At 44.1% G+C, this 22,178-nt stretch overlaps 1 long non-coding RNA gene across 1 annotated transcript; it reads left to right on the top strand.

The window, feature by feature from the left end:
* Nucleotides 1–7,979: 7,979 nt before the first annotated feature.
* On the top strand, nucleotides 7,980–14,658 carry LOC137485587 (uncharacterized). Its single transcript, XR_011005384.1, has 4 exons — nucleotides 7,980–8,091; nucleotides 12,919–13,023; nucleotides 13,953–14,047; nucleotides 14,464–14,658. It is a non-coding gene; the product is annotated as an uncharacterized lncRNA (long non-coding RNA).
* Nucleotides 14,659–22,178: the final 7,520 nt, after the last annotated feature.

The raw sequence follows: 22,178 nt of genomic DNA on the forward strand, positions 1-22,178 counted from the left end.
TGGACTCACTGACAACTGTGCCTGAGAATGCCAAGACAGATGTGACAAAAGGAGACTTGAGCACTGCAGAATCACAACCACACACCAGGGATGCAGGACTTGGAGGATCAAACTGCAATGGTCTAATCTTCCCCAGCTGCTGCTTAATTAAAATTCTCAGCACTCTATTCAGGATACAGAGTTCAGTTATGGTTCAACAGGAGTATCACAGACTATTTAAATAAAACGTATTTCAATAAAAGGAAATTCAATCTACAGAAAAGATTTTTAAAAGGAAAGGATGTATTTCTTAGAACTGGTGTGTCTACCTTTATAAACTGATGATCTGTCCTCTTTAAAATAAAATACCAAACTATAATGTTTTAAAAGGAGTATATTATATTTAGCTGCTTGCCTAGATTTCCTTGTAAATTAAACTAAAGCCCTCAGCAATACTTTTCTTCCTTTTGTTCTTTCCTCTCTAATTATACCATGGCACTAATTATCTTATGGGCAAAAGCAGTCTATAGATTGCTGCTGCTTCAAAAACTTAACTGCTGCTCCTCCTACTCTCTTGTACCTTATGAATATTTTCATTCAGTCAAAAAATCCAAAATTCCAAACCCAACTGAAATGCAACAAAGAAAGCAAAATTCTGCTCAAGTCTTCTCCTTTTTCAGAAGTTGTCTGCCTTCCTGGTTCTCTGCTGCTTGCTATCCTTACTGATTCCCAAAGTTTGATTCACGCTTATCTTTGAACTACAGCACTTCTTTAGGCTATGAATGGCACCTGTGCTCTAAAAAGCATGACTGTTTCCTAGTCCCTGATTCCCATTTTCATGATTGTTAGCATCTTTTCCTGTAGCCTTTATGTGGCTGAGTGGTCTACCTCTAGTGTAATCCCATCTGGAGTAATTTAACAGCAGCTGTCAATAGTGTAACCATGAATTTTTTCATCTGAGAAAATCATTGTAAAATTGGATCATCATAGAGTGCATTTCAGTGAAAATATCAGTTTAAGTATAAGCTCAGTAAGTGATGTTTCTAAGGTTAAATCATGTAATGTTAGCTTATGGTTAATGGCACAAACCTATGCTCACTCCACAAAATCTACTATATTAAGGCTCTCTAAAGAGAGACAAAAAGGGATCTAAACAAATTTTTCAACTCATCAGCTCACCATGGAGTCAACTTACAGCACTGATTAACAGAACCCTCGCTATCCTATCTACACCCTTAAGTAGCTTAATAATATGTAAAATATTCTAATCAGGGGTTTTTACTCAGTACTACTTTACTGATGTTTTTACAAGAAAATGCAACAACATTATGCATGTAAAGCACTCTACACAAGGCCTTAATTTTGCACAGGCCCATCAAAAGTAACCTTAATTTATTTTGTGTGTGTCACTGATCCGTGTGACCTTTAAACTGTTATTAAGCAGGAAAATTAAATATCCAGCAAAAAGCTTTGAAAGAACAATTCATTAGAAAGTGCCCAGTTTGTGCTGCACATTGCATCAAGTCACAGACCTCTAATGGAAAAGTGCTAACATCTGGTGCTGCCACTGGTGAGCATTCCCATCCCAGACCCATCCCAGACCCATCCCCATCCCCATTCCATTCCCATCCCCATTCCATTCCCATCCCATCCCATCCCCATCCCCATCCCAGACCCATCCCCATCCCAGACCCATCCCCATTCCAGACCCATCCCAGACCCAGACCTATCCCATCCCCATCCCAGACCCATCCCCATTCCCGACCCATCCCAGACCCATCCCCATTCCCGACCCATCCCAGACCCATCCCAGCCCCATTCTCATCCCCATCCCAGACCCATCCCCATTCCAGACCCATCCCAGACCCATCCCCATTCCCGACCCATCCCAGACCCATCCCAGCCCCATTCCCAGACCCATCCCAGACCCATCCCAGACCCATCCCCATTCCAGGCCCATCCCATCCCCATCCCCATCCCCATCCCCATCCCCATCCCCATCCCCATCCCCATCCCCATCCCCATCCCCATCCCCATCCTCATCCCCATCCCCATCCCATCCCCATCCCCATCCCCATCCCAGCCCCATTCTCATCCCCATCCCAGACCCATCCCAGACCCATCCCAGACCCATCCCCATTCCAGGCCCATCCCATCCCATCCCCATCCCCATCCCCATCCCCATCCCATCCCCATCCCCATCCCCATCCCCATCCCCATCCCCATCCCCATCCCCATCCCCATCCCATCCCCATCCCCATCCCCATCCCCATCCCCATCCCCATCCTCATCCCCATCCCCGACCCATCCCAGACCCATTCCAGGCCCATCCCAGTCCCATCTCAGACCCACTCCATCATATTCCCACCACCCCCAGAGCTCTCTCCCCGCAAGGCAGTCAGATGCCCCAACTCTCAACCTGTGTGTCAACCACAAGGTTTCCTCTCTGCCCTGCGGACCAAGCTCCTCAGAGACCATTCCCCCAAAGAGGCACGATGGGATAGCCCTGTGTTTTCTCCACCTTGAATCAAATGTTCACATTCTTCTTTCTGCTTGATTTCTGCTTTGAAGGACAAAGTGCTCCTTTCACTCAAAACCATGAACCATTTCCACCACCCCTCACAGCACATGGCTGGGGGTGTTCCTGCCTCCCTTTGTCGTGTGCCCATGCTGCTGGAGTCATTACACAGGGCAAAGAGAGGCAGAGCCCAGAGCACAGGACTGCTTAATGGGCAACCAGATTATTTTTGTTCTGTTTGATCTCACTTTGGTTTTAAAAGCCTTGCCTAGAGCAAAAGGCTTGGAGTCACCACCACTGGGAAGAGCCAGCAGCACACAGGGATCTGGTCCATGAGCCAGGCCATAGCAGGTTTCAGACATACAGGCTTGTAACATCCAGAACAAGCCTGTCTTCCCCTGTCTAACAGTGACCCCTTTGTGACATTGCTCAGTAATAAGCACAGGCTTTGGGGGGAGGCGGATTGTAATCATTAAATTGTAAATCCCTTTAAATGCAAAGATCAAAGGGAAAGTTTCAATCCTATGACACATAATTAAAAATGCAGACGTGAGTGACTTTGATTCATGAATGCTTATGTACTTTTAAATTGTTGCCAGGGAGATCAGGGCATGAGAAAATTAAAAACCATTACGCTTCAAAAGGATAAATGATTTTCACAGCTTTCTAACATTATTTCCTGTTGCGCAAATTTTTGTGTGTTTTAACATTTTCCCCGCCCTGCTTGGGCAGATTAGTTCTGAAAAATGTTTTCCAGAAAATGTTCAGAACTCAATGAGATTAAAAGGAGATTAGTGAACTTGTTGGTTGGAGAGTTCCCATTCGTACCTAATGGCAAACACTCAGGGCAGCTAAAGAGGAACCTCACCACACATATTTTACCCTTATTCCTGCATTGTAGTTTTTAAAGCTGTGACCTTTTAATTCATTATTCTTTTTCTAATTGAGCCAGTGCAATACAATATGGGACAGGCCATAAGCCAAATCTCCCTGAAGTTAAAGGAAGTATTCCCGCTACTATAGTGATTTCAATCTGTTTGTTTAACATTTCTCACTTGTAAAAGTCAAAGCACTTAACTGAAAGGAAAAGGCTGCTTCCTATTTCACAACTAAAAATTGAGATATACAAAGTGGACATGATTCTCAACCATCTCACCATGGATGCCAGAGTTAACTGTAGAGCTAACAAGCTACAACAAATATTTCCATTTCTGATCCATGGTGCCTCAGATTTGCCCAGTTACAATGTGTCATTTTAACACTCCCAACTGGGACCTGATATATCCTTTGAAGTGCTTTAAAATCACCCCACTGTTACCAGAGACAAGCAATTAATTCCTCAGACAGAAACATATTGCTGAAATGCACCTGGAATTGATGGCTGCACTGAACTAATGGACAGCAGTTCCATTCCTGGACTGAAAGTACATATGCCAGCAAACCCAAACTCCTTAGTGCTGAACTTACATTGCTTTTTAGCCACTGGTGAGGAGGACCAGGTGAAATCCTTAAGGCTGTGCTGTACACAGCTGGACATGAGTTTTCCCCTCCTCTCCCTGTATAGCTGGTGGAATACAGGATAATTTATCTCATCTCCTAACACCTACACCTTCAGGTGTCTCCATATCTTGTAAGTGATTTTGGTCTGTAGTTGCATGGGATGAATCCCACTACCCAGAAGTTGTACATTTGGGATGAAGGACTAGATCCAGCCCCAGAGATACTGCAGCTCTAAATACACAGTTATCCCATTATGTTCCTATGCTTTTGAATTTTGGGACTCCACTTCCAATAAAATAAGGTTAAGCTGAAATACATCTGAATGAGGCTGACTTGCTCTTCACTCTGGCATTGTTCAGCTTCCAGTCAAGTCAACCTTCACAAAATTTCCCCTGAGGGGGAAAAGCCAGAGACAAGTAGCAGCAGACTTACAGAGCACTGAACAGTTCAGCAGGTATCTGATGGTGAAAGGAAAAACCTTTTGTATTTGCTTCTGAACATATGAATCAGACATTGTTTCTGTTTGAGACCGGGCTGTTTCCAGAGCTTGTCTCCACAGTGGCAGCCAGCTGAGATTCAGTGTGAGTTGCCATCCCAAAAATGCACTTATGCTTGTTATCCACTGCGTTGACTGAGATAGCTCCAGGGAGCAGATGCCCTACAATAAGACATCTAATATATTACCCTTTATGTAATTTGTCATATCTAATGTCTGAATAGCAAATAGGATGGCAAGAATTTATCCCTTTTTTCAGCTGGTAGTTGTTCATGAACGTGTTATTATTGTTCTTTTTTTGCCGTTATTGGATCAATAATGTTGCAACATAATTCTCATTCTTCAGATTTCAGTCCAAAGAAGATTTTCTAGTCTCAGTTTCTTTGTCACACAGACCATAACTCTTAATCCATTTACTGCAAGGCTTAGATCAGTAACTTGCATTTGACTAAGTCAAAAGCATCTGGTGTTGACATGAGAATTATAAGAAATGAAGAAGCAGTTTATTCTATATATTTTTTAAGAAAGTGTCTTATTTTTATGTGAATTTGGACCTTTTTCCACTAATGTTGATGTTCCAATCAGCATTTGCTATGTGAAAGAACAAAATTTCTCATGTTCAAGCACCTGGATCCTCTTGTAAACCTGATTCTTGAATGCTGTCTTCTTCCACACACCCTTGCAAAATGACTGTCCTGTCTTAAGGGAGTAAGAGACCAGCTCCTGTGCAGGTTTAAATGAGCTCTGATTCATTTACAAAGTAACAAAGAGAAGTCAAATGCAATCAGAAGAGACTTCAGGGCCCTGGGATCAAGGCAGCAGGATCAGGAACACAGTAGTGATTTCCTTGATTCTTCTGTTAACAACAGCTAATATTGATAGGAAAAGGCAGATCGATCAGGTCAATGGGTGTGGCTCTGAGACTGGTGTCAGTGGAAAAATTTTGGGTTTGTTGATTATGGGGGGCTCTACTGACACCTGACAGGATGCACCTGTCCCAGAGGGGAGAAGGAGCCGCTGGTACTCATTGACAGAGCATGGAATGAGCTGGGAAGGGGGAAAGGGACAAAGCCAGGCTGACCAATGATGAGCAATGGAATGAAATACCAAAATTTGAGGAAAGGAGAGCTAGAGGGATCCCTCAGAATGTTTCATGAGGTGTTGGCTCAATGTACCACACCTGAATTATTTCTACACTAATGTACACAGCATGAGGAACAAACAAGAGGAGCTTGAAGCTTTGGCCCAGCCCCAGAGATGTGGCATCACTGGCACAAGTGAAACCTGGTGGGATGGGTTCTGTGACTGGAGTGCCCTTTTTGGAAGGTTCCAGGTTCTTCTGGAGGGATGGGCAAGGAAGGAGGGGCAGAGGAGTGGCAATGGAAGGGTTGGAATGTCTGGAGCTCACAGCTGGCAAGGGCACAGTTGAGAGCCTCTGAGTAAGAATCAAAGCACAGACAAACAATGCAGCTGTCACCATGGGAATCTCCTCTGGACCTCCCAGCCACAACAACACCACCAATGGATTCCTTGAGGAACTAAGGCACACTTTCAGACCAACTGCCCTTGTCCTTATGGGGGACTTCAACTTGACAAAAATTAACTGGGAGCATCACACAGTTGGTACAGCCCGGGCTAGAAGATTCCTAAAAGGCTGGATGAGAACTTTATGGAACAGATTTTAAAAAACTGGAAAGATGCCCTCTTTGATCTACTGCTTGTCAGCTGATAGGATCTTGTGAAAAAAGGGGAGATTTGGGGCCATCTTGACCACAGCAATCACAGAGTGATGGAGTTTAAAATCTGTAGACAGGAGGAAAAGTGCCAGCAAAACCTCAGCTGTGGACATGAGGAGAGCAGACCTCAGGCTGCTCAGGGAATTAGTGAGTAAGGTCCCATGGAAAAATGTTCTTGCAGGTTCTAGGGTCCATCAGTGCTGGTCACTTGTTAAACATCACCTCCTAAGGCAATTCCCAAATGTCAGAAGTCAAGCTGGTGAGGCAGAAGACTGGCTTGGCTAAACAGGAATCTTCTCTTGGAAATAAGGTGAAAAAGGAAGGTGTGTGGCCAGTAGAAGCAAGATCAGGTGACATGGGAAGAATACAGAGTTACTGCTCCCCACTGTATTTGTGCAGCCAAACTCAAATGGAGTTGAAGCTGCCAGGACTATGGGGGACAATAGAAAGAGGTTTTTATTATGGTAACGGCAAAAGGCAGTGTGAAAATACCATTGGCCTGTTCTGGGATGAGGATGGTAACCTCACAAACAGGGACAGGGACAAGACAGAGGTGTTTAATGCTCTATTGGCCTCTGTCTTCAACATGAATGATGGTCCAAGGGCATCTCAGCGCCCTGAGCTGGAGGACCATGATTGCAAGAATGACCGATTCCCAGTTGACCCTGAACTTGTGTGGGATCTGCTGCTCCAGGTAAATCCCTACAGATATAGGGGGCCTGAAGGGATTCACCCAAGAATCCTCAAAGAGCTGCTGATGTCATCACAAAACCTCTCTCCATGATTTTTGAGCAGTCTTGGGAATCTGAGAGGTCCCAGCTGACTGGAAGCTAGAAAAAAATTGTCCTGATTTTCAAGAAGGGCAGGATAGATGACCCTGGAAACTACAGGCCTGTCAGTCTCACTTCAGTGCCTGGTAAAGTTATGGAGAAGATTATTCTAGGAGGCACTGAAAACACTAAAAAGACAATGCAGCCATCAGTCACAGCCAGCACAGCTCCATGAGATGAAAGTCCTGCTTATCAAACCTGATTTCCTTTTATGACAAGGTAACACACCTGGTTGATCAAGGGAAGCCAGTTGATGTAATTCTTTTGGATTTCAGTAAAGCTTTCAATACTATCTCTCCCAGGATAGTTCTGGACAAAATGTCCATCCCACAGATGGATAAATAGGTCATGGGAGGGTGAGCTCATGAGTCAGGCACAAAGGGTTAAGCAAATGGGGTGACATCAGACTGGGGGCCTGTGACCAGTGGGGTTCTGCAGGGCTCCATCCTCGGCACCTGCGCTCTTCAACCTCTTCAAAAATTATTTGGACACAAGACTTGAACAGATACAAATTATGTTTGCAGATGATACAAAACTCAAAGGCAGAGAGGCCCTGAGGAGATAACCTGACAAAGTAGGGGGCTGGGTAATCACCAACCGTATGAAGTTCAACAGTGGAAAGTTCTGGATTCTGCCCTGGATGTGTGTGCAGACTGGGGAAGGAGATGCTGGAAAGCAGCACCACTCAAAGGGACCTGGGGGTCCTGGCTGGTGGCCAGTGGGACCTGAGCCAGCCGTGCCCTGGGGCCAGCAGGGCCATCCCTGCCCTGGGGCTCCAGCCCAGAATTGCCAGTGGGGCCAGGGAGGGGATTGTCCTGCTCTGCCCTGGGGCGGCCTCACCTCCAGAGCTGTGTGCAGCTGTGGGCACCACAGGGTGAGAAAGATCTTGAGCTGTTAGAGAGAGGCCAAAGGAGGCCACGAGGACAGGGAAGGCCTTGAGGGGAAGCCTGTGAGGAGCTGCTGAGGGCACTGGGTCCGCTCAGCTGGAGAAGAGGAGACTGAGGGGGACTCATTGCAGTCTGCAGCTCCCTGGTGAGGGAAGAGGAGGGGCAGACACTGATCTCTGCTTTGTGTGACAGCGATGGCCCCTGAGGGGATGGCCTGAAGCTGTGTCAGGGGAGGTTAAGGTTGGAGGTTAGGAATGGGTTCTTCCCCCAGAGGTGGCTGGGCACTGAACGGGCTCCCCGGGGCAGGGGTCACAGCACCAAGGCTGGCAGAGCTCCAGGAGTGTTTGGCCAACACTCGGGCCCATGGTGTGACTCTGAGGGATGGTGCTGTGCTGGGCAGGAGCTGGACTCAAGGAACCTCGTGGGTCTCTTCAGACTCAGCATATTGTGTGATTTCTGTCATCAATTCCCATCACTTGCTTAGCCTTAAACCTGGCAGGCTGACAATTACTGGATAGTGAAGGTGATCTGAACTGAGCCCTCTCATTCATGTGAATGTCCCCCAGGGAAGAAGCTGATAATACTCCACACCAGAAAGATCGCCTGGCCCAGTTCAGGGCTCCTCTGCAATTCCTGGACCCATATACACTAAGTGTTTGGTTTAAAGGAATTCACTTAAGACAAGGTATCCAATTTCAGCATTATTTCTTCAAGCTTTTTGTCAAGTATCTGTATTGCTCTGCTTTGCACTTCTTGCCTTCAAAATTAACATGATCCTTGTAAAACAAGGGAGAAGGGCACATTTACTGCACCCCAGATGTGCCTCAGGCAACCTGAGAATCTGTTTGGCACAGATTCCATTTAGGTCTCCTTCCTCTCAGACACAGGATCACAGAATATTCCAAGCTGGAAGGGGCCCAGGATGAAGTCCAGTTCTTGGTGAATATCCCACAGAGGGCTTGAACCCTCAACCTCCCCAGTATTATCACCTTGCTCTGACCAAGTGAGCCAGCCTCAGGGCAATGATATGCACAAAGGAGGTGGTCAACAGCAAAGATGACTTTGCCCCTCAGTACGCAACTGAACTATGCAGCTGAGGCTGGGAAAGTGTGAAGGGACAGAGAGGAGTCACAGCAATACAATTCTCTCCAGGATGGTGTTCCTGCAATTCTAATTTCTGTTGATATCAGCTTTGAGAATTAATGTAAGAAAAGCACTGTACTGTTTGCAGATTGGCTTGCAAAACCAGGGGACACAGACTCTGGTAAAACAGATGCAAGGACAGTGACCTACATCATGAATCAGTTACCATGCCAAATACTGAACTATTATCTTTCATCCTCATGGTCAGAATCTGACTCTTAGCAGGACTAATAGCAGAAGCAGACAACAGCAGCTGTTCTGATTTCCAGCATGCTTAAAAGCAGAGACAACAGGGAATCTCACAGCTGAACAAAATCCTTTGCTGATAGTTTTTATTTATTCTCCAATTTCAGCATCAAAACAGTGAACTGGCATTCAAACATTTAGGCTGATCCAGGGACTGGTGGTGTGACTTTCTTGCTCAATTCATGTTCATTTTGGTCCCAGTAATAATTACCTTTGTCACAGGCACATCACAAGGCCAAGCTCACTGCAAGTCTTAGGAGGAGGAAAAGAACAAAACTAATGAATTTGAATAGGGTTTATAATTAATAAATTCTGTAAACTCCTGGACTGTTTGCAGCAGCAGTAAATGTGCTAAATTTTCTTTGTAGGACAAAGATTACCACAGTTCCTGACAATCACAGCAGTTAATCAGCACACTGAGGAAGAAATTATTTTCAAATGGATAGGTAGCCAGATGGCAAGTGTTCTCTTTTTTCAAAGACACACACATATTTGAAGCAATTCTCTTCCTTAACACGCTCAGCCTCACCAGGGCTGGGACTGTTATGAAGGGGAAGATGAAGAGCGAATCCTCATCCAGAGATCAGAGCTGACAACTGCCTTTTCTGCCCTTTGGAAATTATATTGAGAGTTGAGAATATCTCTTCTCACTACTAGAGTGGTTGGCAACTGAGTGCTGACTAAGTCACAAAAGACTCCCAATCCTCTCTTCTGTGCACTTTTCAAAAGAAATCAGTGTTCTCCATGTTCTGCAGGTCTCCTTTGCTGAAAAGCCACTTAGCAATATCCTTCCTCTGCTCAGCTTGTCCTTGAGTTGGAGTGGCTGCTTTATACCAGGGTAGAGAATGCTTTATAGACAAGTTTTTCAGAAAGTCTGAGCTCACAGAAGTACAGCTGTACTGAGGCTCAAGAGATTGCACTCATCTTCTGACTGCACCACTGGCTGCCCAATGACCTCAGCTCCACCATTCCAGGGGTAGTGATGGGAATTATCGCACAGCTACTTGTGTGTCAAATACAAAAAAGCTGGGGATGAGCAGCGCTGGAGAACAGTGAAGCATGATTACTAATAGCTTGCATGATTATTCCCAAACACATGCAGTCTCATAATATTGCCTTCATTTGGCATAACACTGCCTGAAAACACCAAGAGGAAAACACTGTTTTGCTCTAGTGTTTTATTGATAACTAGAAGGGGAGATACAAACAGAATATCTGCATTGCCCCAGCAGACAAACAAAACCCCAAGTCCCACAGGTAATTACCATCTCCTAATTGGGTTTGAAAACAGGAGATTTGAGTCTGAATGCATGGAGTTTGCACCAAAATGAACAATTACTTGTCTGAGGGATTCAGTGGTTTCAAAACACAACAGGAAGAGACTGAAACTGAGGCTGAATTGAGGCTTTAACTGTGAGTTTGCTGATAGCCCACACCGACCTCCACTAACAAGCTGCTACTTTCACTAGCGGGAGTCAGAATTCACAGTCACCCCCATTGTCATTTTTATCTGCCACTCCAGGCTCATTACATCAGTGTAACTAATGGCAATTAATATGAAAATTAAAACTGATAGCAAAATTAAGCACTTGGAAGACAGTCAGTGTTCCTACATAACTCTGGCACGCCTAATTACTGTTGTAAAAACGCCCCTGGCACAAGCTGGCCAGGCCAGTCCTGGTGCAGCCCAGACTCCTCTGGCCTGGCCCCTGTGTCTATGAGACGATGATGATGATGCTCCCCCTTCTCCTGTGGGGTTCACACATCACACTTATGCCTGGCAGCCACATTTGAGAACTTTTCAGATGCTATGACAATGTGGCCCCTATGTGAGAAACAACTGCTCACCTTTTATAATTTTAAAGGTTTTTTAAACCTTAACAAAAAATACAACAAAAGGACTGAATAAGGAACAATTACGGTTCTTGGGAGCCCCTGTGACTACCAGCCACGTGCTCATCCACAAAATGGATGCTCCACCTTTTATACCTCTAGCCCCTCCTGAAGTCCTGTCAGTGGCTCCTTCCTTGCTGCCCAGGGGTGCAGATCACTTTCTCACACCTTGATTTGGGGTCAGGTGTTGCCATAGTAACGAGCCAAGCCTCCCAAATGCCCCGAGTGCCAAGGCCATCCCATGATAGCAATGCAAGGGGGAGGACACACTGCAGTAACACAACCACACAGCTACAAAACTTCTCTTAACACACACGTAATGCTCACCCCTTCACTGTGAGAGCCATCCATCTCACTACCCATCTGTAACACCTAGTTTGCTGTTGATGCATGCAAAGATTTTATAGCATGGCTCAGAGTTCAGAGATCAAAAACAGGCATGAGCTGGCTCAACACCAGCAAAATGTCATTCCAAGTCCTATACCTGACACAAGAGGAAAGGAAAACTGCTCAACCTGCCCATGACCTGGGGGTTTCATTTCAAAATATCTACTTTGCTAACCCAAATGCTTAATTATTCAGAGTTTGTGTAATGCTTTGAAGGCACAAGCTGTATCCCAGAATTTTAAAATCATTATAAACCAGGTCTAATATCTTCCAGCCTTCATTCAGCAACACTTGAAGTGTTATTTGCACCAACATTACTGTGACAACAGTCTCTCACCATCAGCAATGTCCAAACTTTCCACCCATGACATGCAGCTTAAAACTCATCTAGTTTTAAATGAGCTGGCAGAATTAGAATTATCCTCTAGATTTTCCATTACCAAGGCACCAGACACATTTTACAGACATTCTTTCAGCAAGGGATTTTGTCACAGTTTACTGATACAATAATCAACATAAATCTGCAAAACACTTTTGCTGACATTGTTGATAGGGAACAAAACAGTGTTTTAAATACACTCAACCCTCATTCCCCCAGTGCAGCTTATCTGGAGTTGCTTGGCAGAGAGGATGTTGTGATTTTATGCCGGTGTGTCCAATTTTATGTTGACACCTGCTGTGTTGGAGTGGAGCTATAAGTGCCTTGTGCCCCAGAGCTATCCTTACCATGCACTGCCTGGGCTGTAACTACCTCCATCATATACTTACAAATGGCTCCAAGCAGTGAAATAACATCTGTATTGATCTAAAGAACATTTTATTGATTAAAGACTTCAGAAGAAACCGTGGGAAATGCAGGCACATTATTTAACAATGTCTTTCCAGTACCTGTGTTGGAAATATAGGAACATGAAGCTGTTAAATTTTTGATCAAAGAGCTCCCACTGAGATTGCTGCAATGATGCAAGTCAAATAGTTAAGCTGTGGGGCTCCCCACCCCCCATTCTAGTCTCTTCTGTAGGGGGAAGGGAAAGACCTACAGGTTAAAAATTGTTTCTGGATGTTGACACTGAAAGGATAAGACAGGTTGAAAGTGCATCTCCATACTGTCTGCAGCAGGGTGGCACACAGGTCTAGGGCAGGAGACTGGAGTGATTGAGAAACACTTTGGGAAGGACAGCTTGTACACATCTCCCCTTGCCTGCACTTTAACAGCTCTCAGGGTGGTTAGTGCCAAATTAAAAAGCTATTGTGTCATGTAGAAGGGCCATCCATCTTCGAGGCTTCCTACTTAATCTTGCAGGTAGAGGAGGGGGATTTGGAAGAGAGCCCTAGCAATGAATGGCACAAGAGGAGCAATTAGAAGTTTAAAGAAACCCCATGGGCAAGCTGGGAGAAGTGTTTGCAGGTATGGAGAAGGAGAAACTTGGCTGCAGGCACAGGAGATCAGCATAAGGCTGCCTCCTGGCAGCTGCTGACAATTTATGGCACCTTTTAGTTCTTGCCTTACACTCCTGTTCTTCTCCTGAAGAGAAAGTCAGAAAACACTCTGACAGGAAATGGGAAATGTAAATAAAACACAGCAGCCTCTTGGGAAATCCAAATTCAGCAGCTTTCAGGCTCAATCTCCACACAGGTCTGGACTCCACAAGACTGTGGGGCCTGTTCTGGTATGAGGAAAACAATTTTATCAATTGTTTTATCAGTGATGTTGTGTTGTAAGGGGGAAGACAACACACAAAGGTGATGAAAATCTATACAAGGAAACTGGGTTAAAGCAGTGTTTGGGAGACAGAAAGGAAAGAATGTGGTATGATCCAGGATTCTGACATTGTTCAGTGAGGTTTTGGCAAATAAATTACAGATACATTTTGGGTATTTATAGTTATATTTACTGTAAGCAGAGGAAAACCTAGTGATTTTGATATAATGGGAAAGCTAATGTGGATTTTTTATGTGTATCAGTTGGGAGAGAAACCCAGTCATCATACAGGAACATGAGTAATGAAAACCTTGGTAAAACTGATAAAGTCAGCTCCATAAAGATGCTTCCCCTCTTTGGGTTTTGTTTTGTTTTGTTTTGTTTTGTTTTGTTTTGTTTTGTTTTGTTTTTTGGGGGGGGGGGTTTGGTTGGTTGGTTGGTTGGTTGGTTTTTCCTATCTCCCTTCTGTAGTTTTAAACTTTCTTCTATTGAAGAAATCAAGATGAATGATGCTTGATTGAGTAAATCCAAGCTAGACAGTCAGCTAAAAGGAATTTTTATGAGCTGGCATTTTCTATGCCAGATGGAAATCAATACTACATTCCAAATGCTACCTTTAGAAAATCTCTTGCCAGGCAGAGATGGCAGAAACCAGTGCTGGAGCACACAGGGAGAGGGAAAGGACCTGAACTGCAGCACTTCCACCTCCAAGGACTCTTTTTGGTCTTTGGTAAATTCTCCACATCCTGTTCCATACAAGCACTGTGGAGTTAAATCACTGTGGGAGACTCTGCCCTAGCTTTGTTAGCAGGCCTAATTTGATTACTAACAATATTACAGAAACATTATTACCAGGGCTGAAAAATAATTTGTTTTCCAGGCTGTATACTGTCCTTTTAAATCTTTATCGCAAAGCAAAGAAAACCAGTTGGTTTATGTTTTTCTCTTTACATGTACACATCTATTTAGAATTTCTTGCACACAGACTTCCCAGTTTTGCTTTGTATAAGCAACCATATTAAACATTTTTTTTAATTATCCTTTTTCACCAACTGTTTGAGAGTTATCTAATTTATTTTTTTATATACTTTCATATTGGTATTTTCAAGAAGTAATAACATTTCATAAAAATTACCTCCCAAACAGTGCTAGAGGACTCAGAGAAGGACCTGTACATTAAAATCTTTTGGTGATGTGCAGCCCCTGAGGAAATGGCTGGGCTTGGCAGTGAGAAGACAGGAGACCTGGAGAGATTCCCCTCAGTGCACCACAGCTGAGGTACATTTGCAGCCTGGTGGGCACACAGACCCCACCTGGGCATGTTCAGCCAAATTAATGGTGGAGGGTTCTTGGGTCTGTGGTGTCTCTGTGACCCCAAGAGTGTAAAAGTCCTTGTTCTCCCAGCCCATGCAGCCAAAGAAGAAGTCTGGAATGCGTAGGATCAGCTTCTCAAGGTTGTTTGTTTTCCCTTATCTATCACATTCTCTCTCTGCCCTGCTGAGCTCTGTCCAGCAGGTCGGCCATGGCATTCTGTCTGCCCTCAGGGTGGTGTTCACATTTTATACCAAAAACTCTGTGTGCCATGTTTACAATAATGTGCCAATATCTTTCATTTCTGTTGGACAGTGTGTCTGTACCTTAAACCAACAGAAAAGTGTCACCATCATGTCACCTTGATTTCTTAGGATTTTTTAAAGCCTTCTGAGTTTATATTCTTGTAGAAAACTTTCTCATGCAACTTTCTGTAAACAAGCTATTGTTTTGCATTCTTTCATAGAGGCGGAGGAATTTGATGTACTGGTAATTTGTCCAGTGTCGTTGGAGAGGTGGCACGTTCACCTTCCAATCCACTGGCACCTTTTGAGAACTGTAAATGATTGGAGTCAGAAGAAATAAATTAGTCTCTTCATCGTGACCAAAGCTGTGGTGCGTCATTTTTCCTTGTGTCCTCTGGTGACACCATCACACCAAGACATGGAGGACAAGAAGGAGAAGGTCAGGACACACCCAAATCCCTCCATCTTGTCCCCTCGAACCCCATTCTAAAAATCCCAAAATTCCATTCTTTTTCACCCTGTGTTAGTTCAACTACCACACTACTCAAACCCTTGTGGCTTGTAATTCCTCATACAGAGTTGGCAGCTTTTTCCACAGGCTAAAATCAAAGCCACAGGTGTTTTTGACTTCGTGCCAAGGTCTCCGAGCCGCCTGCCAGGGTCTCGAGACAGCCAGGACAGCCAGAGGGATGTCCTGGAATTCGACAGAGGGTAATGCAAATTGTCTGTTCAGAGCATTTACAGACCAAACTGATCCTCTCTTGCTCCTGGAAGGAGACTTTTTCAGTTAGTTACAGTTCATTAATTGCTACCATTGAGTGGTTCTTATTTTAATTCCTTTGATCTAATTCAGACAGGGATTTTTTCTTTGTCAGCATTCGGCCAGAGTGTAAGTTTTGGCTTAGTTAATGAAATATAAAACTAATTTACATTAATGGCTATTACTGGACACCTAGAAACATTCATGCAGTCCAATCACTCCATGGTTATTTTTCACTTCAAAGGTCAAAAGCTCTGAACCCAGCTTAGACCATTGGTGCCATGAGTCAAATGTAATAAATTGAAGACTTTTATTAAATAAAGGGAAATAAGCTGCCTAAAACCTCACAGTTCTTGTTATCTTTAGTATCTCCTGCTGCTTCCTCATGATTGAAAGGCAACTTTGAAAATGTCATATCAGAAAACACAGAGCATGTTGTAGTCTTAGTTCTCTTGACTCAGGAAGATTTGGGTTAGCACAGGGAAACAAACACAGGGGAAACCCTGGGAAACCTCAGGCAAGCTTGTTGTTCTCCCACAGTTCATCCCTGGGGGATCACACACAGCAGAACAAAGCTGGAAGAAGCAAAACTGACCAAGGGAAAACACAGATCATTGCAAAGGATGGAAACATCAGCATTCCCATTCAAATTCTGTGGCACAAACCTGACACTGCTTTGGCTCATTGTCCTGTAACAGAGGCAGAAGGGCTCTGAAAGAACAACAATCTGCCGATTGGAAGTTTTTCCTAGCAAGATCTCAGATCTTGGCACCAGGCACAATTCCAGCATGATCACACTGCAGGGTAGAGCCTTCTACCACATGCTGATACAGCCACAATAAGGAAAAATATCAGAGTACAAACAGCCTTTGGAGTCCAAATTTTTAGGGGGAAGAGTTTATTTAAAAAGCCAAAAATGCTTCCAGCTAAATTCTTATTGGTTAAATATGAATTGGGGAAGTGAAATAATTGTGGGAAAGGTGGAGTCTAAGGCAGAACAATTGTTTTTATTATTTTAACTGTAAACACCCCAAACTAGTTTCCAGCCAATTTCAGTGCAACTAGGCATCTGGGATTTTATTTTCATCATTTTTAGTAGTAAAAATGCTTTTTCTCTCCCACTGAAGCTTCTCCTCTGTCTTGTGATTTCCCAGAACACTGTAAATATGGGACAATATAACATAAAACTCCGAAGAGGCCATTACTTAAACAAACGGATGGGGTCATTTTCATTTATTGCATTACAACCTCCTCCACCCTTTGCTCTCCTTTGAGGTCATTTTTTGATTGTCTTCTTTTGAAGCCAGGAAATTTGTCCCACACTCTCTGCTGTTCATGGACTAATTAGAATTTTAAAAGTAATTGAAACACCCTTTGCAGTATGCTGTTAATTCCCTCCAGATTGCTGCGAACATTAGCTTCAGTGTTTGTTTATTTTAACTGACTCTAAAATATTAAACTGTCATGGTTTAGGAATGGTATTCTCCAATTTAGTCCTCCCACTAAAACCATGCTGCCACTTGCTCCCTTTTCTTCTCCCATCCCTGCCCTGTGCCTGGAGAGGAGAATTGGAGGCACAAAAGGCAACGGTCGGGGCTGAGATAAGAACAATTTACTGGAAACAGCTAAGAGATAAGAAAAGGGACAGTAACAGCAACAATAACAAAAGTGTACAAACCAAAGAGTTCTGATAGATGAGTATTGTGATGTTTGACTCTCACAATTAAAAGGCAAATATCATGTATATAAGTTAGGAGAGGTTTTATAGATTTATAGTTGTGTTTTACTCCCCTTGTGCTGTTATCAGGGGTGCCTGGGTTTGGGACATTTGGGAGGGTCGGCTCGTTACCATGGCAACAGCTGACCCCAGTCAGGATGTCAGGAAGTGATCTCCAGCACTGGACAGAGCAGGAGGAGTCGATGGACAGAACTTTGGGAGGGGCTAAAGGGTTAAAAGGTGAAACCTGCATGGTGTGGGTGAGCTCATGGTGGGAAAAAACTTCTGCTCCCAGCGCTGTGATGTTTTCTCTATTCAATCTTCTGTTCTGTTTTTTATAAGGTTTTAATAAACCTTTTAAGTTTTTGGAAGTGAGTATCACTTCTCACAAGGTGATTCACATGCAAACTGCTCTCTGCAGAACCCAAGCTGACCCAAGCACAGCCACAGCACCCCAGCTGCTCCCTCCAGCTCAGAACCAGCATCACCCCACAGCTCCCAGCACTCCTGCTCCATGTTTACTCTGACCCCAAAGAAGCCCCTTCTCCCCAGATGAGACAGTCCCTTTCCCGTGAGGTGGTACAGATTAACCTCTGGGTTCTGGCCATGCCCACTCTGGCTACTGAAAAAAAACCTGTCTGGCCAGAACCAGGACATAAACACATTAGAGGTCATACCAGATTTGGGATAATTCTCCTTTACCAGTAAATTCATTATAAAAGTGAGCAACCTACTTCATTAGCATTGGAGATGTCCACGCCCCAGGCAGACCGTGCAGCTGAGCCCTGCAGTGTTGGATCCTAGGCAGCAGGACCTGGGCTGGGGAGGTTGGCCTTGGCACCTGGAGTGACCCAAGCAGGGTCACACGGGGCATCCACAGAGCTCAGCTCATCACTGGCACTGGCTGGAGACACCCCTGCTGCTGCATGGTCTTGTTATAGATGAGTAATGTAATAATTGGCTGTCACAATTAAGGAATAGATATTATGTAGAATGTTACTGTAGTATGTCCTCCCACAGCCCTCTTTCCCTCCCCCCTGTGACAGCCTCAGCAGTCAGGACATTCAGAGCAGGCCAGATTGGTACCAGGAGGGGTGGTGTAACAACACCTGAGCTCCAGGCAAGGTGTAAGAAGTGATCTCCACCAGTGGATGGCAGAGAAAGAGTTAATGGACAAAAGTTTGAGAGGGGCTAAGGGTATAAAAGGCAGAGCATGCATTTTGTAGAGGAACATGTGGCTGATGCTCATGGGGACTCCCAGGACTGTGATTTTTCCTTATTCCGTCTCTTGCTGTATTTTTGCTGAGGTTTAATAAACCCTTTAAAATTATAGAAGTGAGGGTGGTTTCTCAGTCTCGGACACTTTGGACACCAGACATATCTTGGTCTTTCTCCTCACTGCTTCAGCCCAAGCAGCATAAAGCAGGTGCTGGTTTGGTGCAGGAACCTTCCCTGGCATGAGGAAAAGTCCTCTGTCATCTCTCAGGTACCTCTGGTGCCACCAGGAGCTCTGAGAGCTCCTCCAGCCTCCAACAAGGCTCTGCTGAGCAGCACAGCTCAGCCAGCCCGTGCCTCTGACAAATGTGACAGTGTGACATGGTAAAAGAAATCCTGCAAGAAATCAAACATGGAAATGTTCTTCCATCTTTCTATTATTACTTTGAATTGAAAACTACTATATGGAAATTGTGTAAACAGAATTGGAAATAATAAAAGATATAGCAGGAACCAGCATCAAGAATTTGGGACAGAATTGACTGGGCAAAAAATTAGCAGCAGTTTACAGGAAAGAATTAATACTAGAATGCATTCAGAGTCTGCAGAGTCATTTAATTTGTCTTTTCTACATATCTCTCTGAAAAGAAGGACAATTTTATGAGAAAAAAATAGTCACTACTACACAGCCCTGCACTTCACGTATACCCTGCTATTTGTGCAAACAAAAAGTTAGTGTTGGATTATCAGCAAAGATTTGACACCACTTTCCACAATGAGTACTATTACAATTAAACAAATAAAATGGAACTGCGCTTGTCAGAGAAGTGCCTGCAGTCAGTCAGTGTTAACAGGCACTTCTATCTGTGTGTTTGCTTATTAATTTATGCTCTGATTAAGCCAGCTAATGAAAGCAGCCGTACCTGAGTTCATTCAGGCAAGGATCCCCTCTTAAGGACCATAAGATGACACCCAGATATAAATAAGAATTAAGCAAATGTTGGAATTGCCCAAGTACTCTCACAGCCCTTACCATTTCCAGCTCAAGGTATTTCCTGAATCTAATATTATTTATCTGTCTAGTAAAACTGTCAGTAGTTGTCTTCTCCAAATGCTGTGCAGGCTCTGCATTCCACAGGCTCCTTCAGCAAATGCAGTCTTTGGAAAGGAGTTTCACAGGCCTACCGACACTGTGTTTGTCACTGTTTGTCATTTGACATGGTGCTTGTTTGACATAATTTTATCTTCTATCCATTCCATTAATAAAAACTTTTTTTTTCCTTTATTATTTAGTCTTTTGGTAGTTATAGAGCACTGAGCTGCTATCTTTGTGGAATTCAAGTGTGCTCTGAATTGTGGCACACTTTTTGTACAGCTACATCTCTTCAGAAGTGAACAGTCTGCCTTCCTCACATGGTTACCAGTTACACCATCACAGCTCTAAAGAGATAAATGCTTTGTAGCTGTGTAACCCTACCTGTACTGGAAGCTGTTCTGAGCGATTCCCATGTTTGTAACCTGTTCCTAACTGAAATACTTAGCAAGGCATGAGGCATGTACAGAGGCCAGGCAAAACCAAACTATCATTCCAGTGTCTAAAAACACCAGCTTGAGTCAACAGCACTGCTGCATCCCAGCCCATGCAATGCTGATGTAAGAACCTGACTTCCCCTCCGTTCATCTCAGTGCTTTTGTTTGCCCCCAAAAGAGCTTGTATCTGGTACTCAGGCTCCCACCTCAAAGTATCAGTGAAGGGTTTTTAAACCACCAGGAGGTTTAAAAGTTGAGAAAGTTGAGAAACTTTAAACCTCCACCAGGAGGTTTAAAACTTGAGAAAGTTGAGAAACTGTGTCTCCCTCAGGTTTCCATGGTTACCATATCTCCAAAGTGTAATTCAAGTCACTTATGGCAGCTTGCTCCAGGTACCTTCCCAAGCTGTTCCCAAGGTATCATCCCCCTTTGGATTAGTAAGTGTATGCCAGTGCAACCCTAATTCTTCTTCCGCAGGGGTGGCCCAGAGGTTCACTGAGCAGGTCCTGCAGTGGGGTGACCTATCTGCCTCTGGCTATGGCCAGTGATGGCTCTTGCATTGACTTCAGAGCACACCACGTGGGCTTTGGCACGTGGCAGGTCAGGTGTGGAAGGCTCAAACCTGGCCTGGTGGGAGGCAATGAGATTTTGTCGATAGCTGAATCATATTTCAGCTAAGATGTATTTACTGATGGCTTTACAAACCTGACATTTTTCAATATAAAAACAAGGTCATAGGTAACACCTCGGGCCCAGGCCAGTGATGCCCAGGTCTTTATTCAACATGCTCAGAGGCCTTCAGGCATCAGTGTACTTCTGCAAATCCAATGCTGAAGCTCCAAGCAGCCTGACAAAGTAAAGCCAAGGAAAACCATCTTTAAAAGCAGCATTAAGAACCGTGAAAAACACACAGCAGTTTGCAAAATGCACACTACACTTTAAAATATACTTGGCAGATGGCAGAATAATAAGTGAAGACACAATAACTATATATTAAAATGTCCTTAGAGCAGCTGAAAAAAACAGGTCTAATGTATTTTCCAGTTGCCAGTTCAGATAATCTGGCAGTATCAGGAGTCACCAAGGAGACAGTTAGAGGCCATGGGACAGGAGCCTGTGGGGCAGAGGTGCAGAAGGCCGGGCACTAAACACCAGAGCTGGCAGGAACCCGTCAGTGCAAATAATGTGTAGGCACCAGGGCACCACAGTTCAGTGTCCGCAGCATGTCTGGGGCTCCATCAGATGGAAAGCAAGAGCTTTGACACATCAGTCTACAAGATACAGAGCTAAATAATGATGCTCAAGAACTTTAAAACTCTGTTACATATTCAGGGCTACCTTCAGCCACCCATCCCTCCAGAACAGGGTGTCCCTGCCTGGAAATGGAAGGGTACTATCCAAAGCCATCTCCTTATGAAGAACAATCACCCACAGTCAGGCCAGACATTCCTAAACTGAGATGTAATTTAAAGTTGCCCACATTCAAGATGAAAGGCTGATTACCAAGCTGCTGTCAGCTGAAAAGGAGCCCTGTGCAAGCATCTCAAAGTCTAGAGGCTGAGACAGTCTTAATTCACTTCTAAGCATCATGGCTTAAGGAATTCATTCAGACTGAAGGATGGTACATTACCAAGGAAGAAACACAGGGAAGTGAAAACCACCATGATTAATAAACACAGAAAATTTACTTCCCAGCACTTTACTACACTCAATTTAAAATGTTTTCTTTTCAGTCTAGCTTTGTTTATCTACAAATATATAACATGACATTATATGTCCCTTCTGGTGGATAAAATGGCAAAATGCAAAAATAATCAGGGCAGCAAGTGGAAAAAAGCTCTTTTCTACCAGAACTTACACATGGAACCTAGAAAGAAAGACTAATTGCTCCCCAGGACCCTGTGATTAGCTAAATCTGACTTGCAAACCTGCAAGATCGTGGTATCAAGGAGTGGGTACCTCTGTTTTCTGTCCCACTGGCTGCTTGAGACACATTTTTTCCTGTGATTTGAGCTGATTGGGGCTCTCATTTACCAATTTGAGGATGAGACTGAACAGGGAGGAAAAGAAGATGATTTAAAAT

This window comes from Anomalospiza imberbis, chromosome 20 (genome assembly GCF_031753505.1).
Source record: "Anomalospiza imberbis isolate Cuckoo-Finch-1a 21T00152 chromosome 20, ASM3175350v1, whole genome shotgun sequence".
Classification (NCBI taxonomy): Eukaryota; Metazoa; Chordata; class Aves; order Passeriformes; family Viduidae; genus Anomalospiza; species Anomalospiza imberbis.